Below are 5,998 nucleotides of genomic sequence, written 5' to 3' on the forward strand. Positions count from 1 at the left end.
TATTAATGAAAGTCACGAAGTTACTCAAGGATAGAGTTTGCATGGGCCCACAAACATCGCTATGCAAAAGTTCTAACTTGCATGTAGCCCTTACTTAACCATCCTTTGGAAACTTTGAGGATGCATCTTACCTAAAATACAACCAAATACAACCTTCACAAACATGCTTAGAAGGTGCTTCAAGAGGCGACAAAGAAGTAATTGTATCAAATTTCACTAAATGCAGCAAACTTGCAAAATTCAGATGCCTAAAATGTGCATACCAAAGTTTTGCATTTGAAATAGCCTTTGACCATAACAGAAATCATAAACTGTACATTTGTCATCCACAAATTTGACAACAAGACCAAGTCTTGCAAGTGTAGATACAAACAAAAGGTTCTTTTTTATCCCTGATACATAAAGTGCATAAAAAATAATGAAAGAATTTGTTGCTATGACGCATGTATGATTACTTTTCTTGTGCTTCTTATAATAGAACACCTCAATCCCAAAAAAGCTTACCTCGATTGCCAACCAATCAGGCTATCATCCTTTGGAGGCCACATATCTCAACAATTACTATATCATAAATAATCTTGCTTTTGTTTCTAAAATCTTTAGACCAATAATTCAATTGTTCATACCTGACATCTCAATGGAACTTGTAACCTTTTGTGTTTGGTTGAAGATGGGGGGAGTTAGAGGTGAGGAAACAAACTTGACGTAGAGTAGAAGATTGCAAGATAGGTAAACGGTGATTGGGAGACAACTTTATTTGAAAAAGCCAGATCAATGGGTTTTTAAAATTAAAGCATCTACAAACATTTGGATACGTGTAAGAGCTGGGTCACACTTTAGGCGAGTGGGGCGAGTGAGGTAAAGAGGAAATCTACATGAATATGAAAGCCCTACTAGAGCTTTCGTATCATCATAAGTGAAGGTGTAAAAGGATTTCCTCCAATAAAAAGGTTCCAATCTTTCTCTTACCTATACTTTTCATTTTAGGAAAAATTACCAAAATACCCCTCTAATTTGTGGAAATTCCCAAAATACCCCCAATATTTTGTCATAAATTCCCAAAATGCCCTTCAAATTTTTCAAAATTCCCAAAATACCCCTAGTTGTGAGAGTAAATTTCTCAAAAAATAATTTTTTTTTGTAGGTCTTCACAAGAAGAGTGATTGTCTATTGTGCAAGATGCTAAAACTACGATTTGAGTTGGTTATGTAGGCTTTAGAGATGAGGTGCTTCATTATATCTAGACATAATTACCTTTTTTGCGATGGTAACCGGTGAGAAATTACATGCTAAGCACTCAAATACAGAGCTCAATTGTCAAAAACAAACGAAGATTAGAAAATCTTGAACAATCCAACCAAAATAGATTTTGGGAATTTTTGAAATTTGAGGGTTATTTTGGTAATTTTCCCTTCATTGTATAACCTGAGTGCTTTCTTCCTCTCACTTCATGACTCGCAACTCTAAGTGCTTAGAGCTCTCTCCCATGCAAGCTACGACAACGTTAAGCTGAACTCATAAAGTTTTGTAGCACTGTCCCAACAAGCTAGGGGTCAGTCCTTTTTGGTCAAGTTGGCTCAAATCTGAGGGGTATTTTGGGAATTTCCTCAAATTAGAGGGGTATTTTGGTAATTTTCCCTTCATTGTATAACCTGAGTGCTTCCTTCCTCTCACTTCATGACTCGCAACTCTAAGTGCTTAGAGCTCTCTCCCATGCAGGCTACAACAACGTTAAGCTGAACTCATAAAGTTTTGTAGCACTGTCCCAACAAGCTAGGTCAGCCCTTTTTGGTCAAGTTGGCTCAAATCTGTCCACCCTTTCTTCTTCATGGCCCACACTCCATTGGATAAAACCCCGGCGTGGAAAACCCACCTTATATGTTTGGGTGAGCGCTTGTGTGAAGTACAACAAGGAGATAAGTAGGTAACTGTAGTCATTTGGGTAGTTGTAAGACGAGGGGATAATGATAGACAGGCTGCGTTCTTATCCACTTTGTCACACGCGCACACCCATACGCGGACTCACAGAAAGGGTACGCACATGCTGAAGGAAACTAGCCGTTGCGGAAATTTCAACTGATGTGGCTTGAAGATTCGTCCACAGTGTCTAAATCCTTGAAAGTAGGATGTCGCATGTAGTTGAACGCAATGGCATCTAATTTTGGAGTTAAAGGTTAAATCACTATAGGAAAACTCTTTCACATGTGCGGGAAGAGCTACCTACGACTTCCACCTTGCTTTTCGGCTCCAGGGGCTGCAAAAAAATGCCCTTTGCATGTGCGCACCTCTAGAAAAGGTACACACATGTTGAAAGAAACTAACCGTTGCGGCAAATTTTGCTGATGTGGCTTGAAGATTCGTCCGCAGCGTCTAAATCCTTGAAAGTAGGATGTCGCATGTGATTGAACGCAGCGACATCTAATTTTGGAGTTAAAGGTTAAATCACTATAGGAAAACTCTCACATGTGCGGAACCATGCACTTTAGCTTCCACCTTGCTTTTCGGCTCCAGGGGCTGCAGAGAAATGCCCTTTGCATGTGCGCACCTCTAGAGCAAAGCTCTAAATTCTCTTCTCTTGGCGTTTTGCGCGCGCTCATTCTCTGAAACTCTCGTGCAAGAAAGGTGCGAGGTCCACGATCCAGCCTAATTGTGCAGAGATTTGCAGGTAAGCGCCATAGCTGCCTCTTTGTTTTTGTTTAACTTGCGGATATTAAGTTGCCACGAACAGTATCAATACACGTTTGCCGTAAGCCTTCGACTTTCATCGGACCTACATGTCTTACTCTTGCGGGGTATCTCAGACATGCACTGCCATTTCCGCAGATTGTAATTTTCAATGATCGTATTCAGAGCGTATGCATTGATCCCCTGCAGACCCTGTGCGTAAACCAGAAAAGAAATTCTAAGAAGCTAGCCTAAGCTTTGTACGTGATTCACTTTTGTTTTTGCAAGAGGGTAGTTCAGAAGTGCACCAGCTAAAGTGCATGCAGTGAATTTAGTGTGCTTTGGATCGGGGTACATATGTTAGCTTATGTCTGTAGTCAATTGCTGTCTTTTTACTGAAGATTCATACATGCTGCAGGTTGTTTCGTGCCACAGTGCAGATTTCACAGACGATTGCTGAGTTTCAACACTTCCAGCAGCAGTAGAGACAACTATAGAGAGAACCCACACATTTGAGGAAATGTTATTCTCCTTGAAAAGTGTCTATTGATATGCCTCTCACATGTCAAAGCCGGGAGACGAGTTTGGGGTCGTGTAGTTGACCAACAACTGGATTTGTGCTGAGAGCATGGTACATTCAGGTCTATGCATGCTTTCGATGGGTCTGGCTTCTCAACCTGCTACAGATGCCTGCCTCGAAGATGGTAGCTTCCAGCATGACATTTCCCGCACCAAACAAGATAGTATGGCATCGGAATGCTGTAATCTTTCTGAAGTATCACATGATGTAGCATGGCAAGAAAGGCAAAACATTGGATTTACAGATTTTGGTAGGTGAGGCTCAAAGGGGAGTTTTTCCCGTGAAAGTAGTCGAAGCAGCTTCTGGAGCCCCTACAGTTGAACGCTGAGTGTTGTTTCTGAGGACAAACCATGGGACAGTTCTTCATCAATGTATGATAGCCGGCTTCAGAATGAAAGGTCATCATTGTCCTCCTTAAGCAGCAGTGAAGAAAGCAGTAGCTCATGCAGTTTAGAAGATGTCTCTGAGGTACAAAGTTCCTATAACGGACCATTGGCTAACATGTACGCTTTGGAGGAGGCTCTTCCCCGCAAGTAAGTCCATTGGATATTCCTGCTTAATCTTTAGAATCATGCAGTTAAAAGATTGAGGTTGTGCACCATTTTCACAATCTTTGTATGAATCTGTGCTTGTTTTGCATGTGCTAGGTTATAATGGAAAAGTGAATTTCAAAAGGCCCGTAAAGGCTTTCTCTTAGTTTAGTGCATGCAGTTTAATCTGACCTCTGTATTGTAAGTTGATTGTACAGCATTTGAGAAGCCATCCACCTTATATGCAGATGCATCTCATCATTCTTGTTAAATTTCAGTGTCAGAAATGCCTTACATGGTCCCATCTTGTGCTCTACCTTGTTGATACCCTGGTACTTGTCTGTTAGGTTACTATTGAAGTTTTTTCAAAGTGCTTCGAGGTCTTGTATACAATGGACAGGCTAATATTGGAAGCCTCCTCAAGCACAGCACTGGCTCATGTAGATTACACATGGACCGCTCTATTGTCTTTGACATAATATATGCTTGTGCTCAGCTGAAGCATAGTAACCCTAGTGGAAGCTACTTTTTCTTAAGGAAAAGAACTAGTGTGTACACTGCATACTTTTCATCTTGATTAATTTCAGATAACTTCAAATGATTTTATGTTGCAAATGGTATTGTCAAAGTTTCTGAAGGCTTATTTTTTCGATATTATGAAATAAGTTCAAAACAAATGCCAGGTCCGAGTTAAACCTTCTTCTTCCCTCTAGGGTCAGTCAACTTGATAGTTGGTAGTGGTAGAAATAGGGTTTTGGACTGTAAGCCTAAGCATGTTAGTGGTTGTAGTTGAAGGGCCCCACTTTCAGAGCTTGTGCACCATTGTCTTTCTTAGAATGCTGAGATTAAAGGTAACTTTGAAGGTTCTAAATATGGCCCTTGAGTTAACAACTCTTGTTCAAAGTGCTATTTATAGCTGATTATTTGATTTAAATGCTTGTACTAGAGATTGAAATGTGGAAATTTTTTTAAAAGCACATTTTTTGTATTGTTTAAGTTTGGTGAGGTTACCTTTTTATATTGTTTTAAAGACAACGATTATGCTCTAAAGGAATGATCTTTATTGTTTTGCTGCTTCTAGGTAGTGAGGCGGTCCGGGGCGAACAACAAGAAAGGCGACCTTTAAACACCCATCAAGGCTCCCGTGCTGCTCAATTGGGGCTGGGACAACCACAAGCACAACAAAACAACAAACCCACAGCCAAACCCAAACAAGATAGGGGCACCACCTACTTATGATATGCGAACTAGGACGCAAGAGAGATTTTGGTACAACCAAGAAGATGCACCACACAACACACACAAGCAACCTCACACCAAGACACACACAAAATGGACCAGAGAGAGCTAGAGCAAAGGGAAGAGAGAGAGAGAGATCTTGCGTAATACCTTATTTGTGACTTGCAAATGGAGATGGTTTGTTATGATGTTATCGTAGAGCTTGTACAAAAAACTCACTCAATGTTTAGTGATTGCTAAATATTGCCAAAACACACACACTGTCTTAGGGTGTGGGAGACCTCTCACCATAATATCTTTTTACAATGGACACAAAATTGGCAATGAAAAACGCACTAAAACACTTCTTAAAATCAAGATCAACCGATAAAAACTCAAAATACACAAGTCACCTTGAATTCACCAAACCGTATTGCACAAATGGAAGGACAAAGATTTGAACGTCGAATAACGCCTTTGATGCACCAAACCTCAATTTATTGATGATGAAAGAGTATATACAATAGTGGTTTTGAGATTTGTGGAACTCACGCTCTCTCACTTGCAATGTGTAGCTTGAAGGCTTCTCTCACACCAAGAGTGAAGCTCACAAGTGGTTGCTACACCTAAGTCTTTCCTCACGCATAGAGTGTTGGGGTGCTATGTGAGATGTTGGAGGTTGTTTTACAAAAAGGAGAGGGATCTATTTATAGGTTGGAGACCCCTCATAAAGATTATTGGAAATCTTAATTTACAAGCTAACAAATCAGGATTATGATTTTTTTGAATATCAAAACATTGCGGGCCTTCTTTGTCTGCTTGAGTCATGGGTGTGGGCTCAAAAGAGAGCATTATTGATGGTAGATAATGTGAAAGTAAGTAAGAAGAGAGAGAGAGAGAGAGAGAGAGAGAGAGAGAGAGAGAGTGAGAGAGAGAGAGAGTGAGAGAGTTACTTTGTACATGTCTTGAGGTGAGGTGTCTTTTATGGTTAGGTCAATGTTATTTT

The 5,998-nt window shown here is 40.3% G+C and overlaps 1 long non-coding RNA gene across 2 annotated transcripts; it reads left to right on the plus strand.

Moving 5' to 3' along the window:
- The first annotated feature begins 2,498 nt into the window (after window positions 1-2,498).
- Window positions 2,499-5,741, plus strand: LOC147439383 (uncharacterized). 2 transcript variants are annotated; one of them, XR_015184470.1, is made up of 3 exons: window positions 2,499-2,665; window positions 3,083-3,777; window positions 4,856-5,741. It is a non-coding gene; the product is annotated as an uncharacterized LOC147439383 (long non-coding RNA). The 2 variants fall into 2 exon arrangements; XR_015184469.1 differs by lacking the exon at window positions 4,856-5,741 and adding an exon at window positions 4,122-4,724.
- The last annotated feature ends 257 nt before the right edge of the window (window positions 5,742-5,998 follow it).

This window comes from Adiantum capillus-veneris, chromosome 16 (assembly GCF_014529385.1).
Source record: "Adiantum capillus-veneris isolate H3 chromosome 16, ASM1452938v2, whole genome shotgun sequence".
NCBI lineage: Eukaryota > Viridiplantae > Streptophyta > Polypodiopsida > Polypodiales > Pteridaceae > Adiantum > Adiantum capillus-veneris.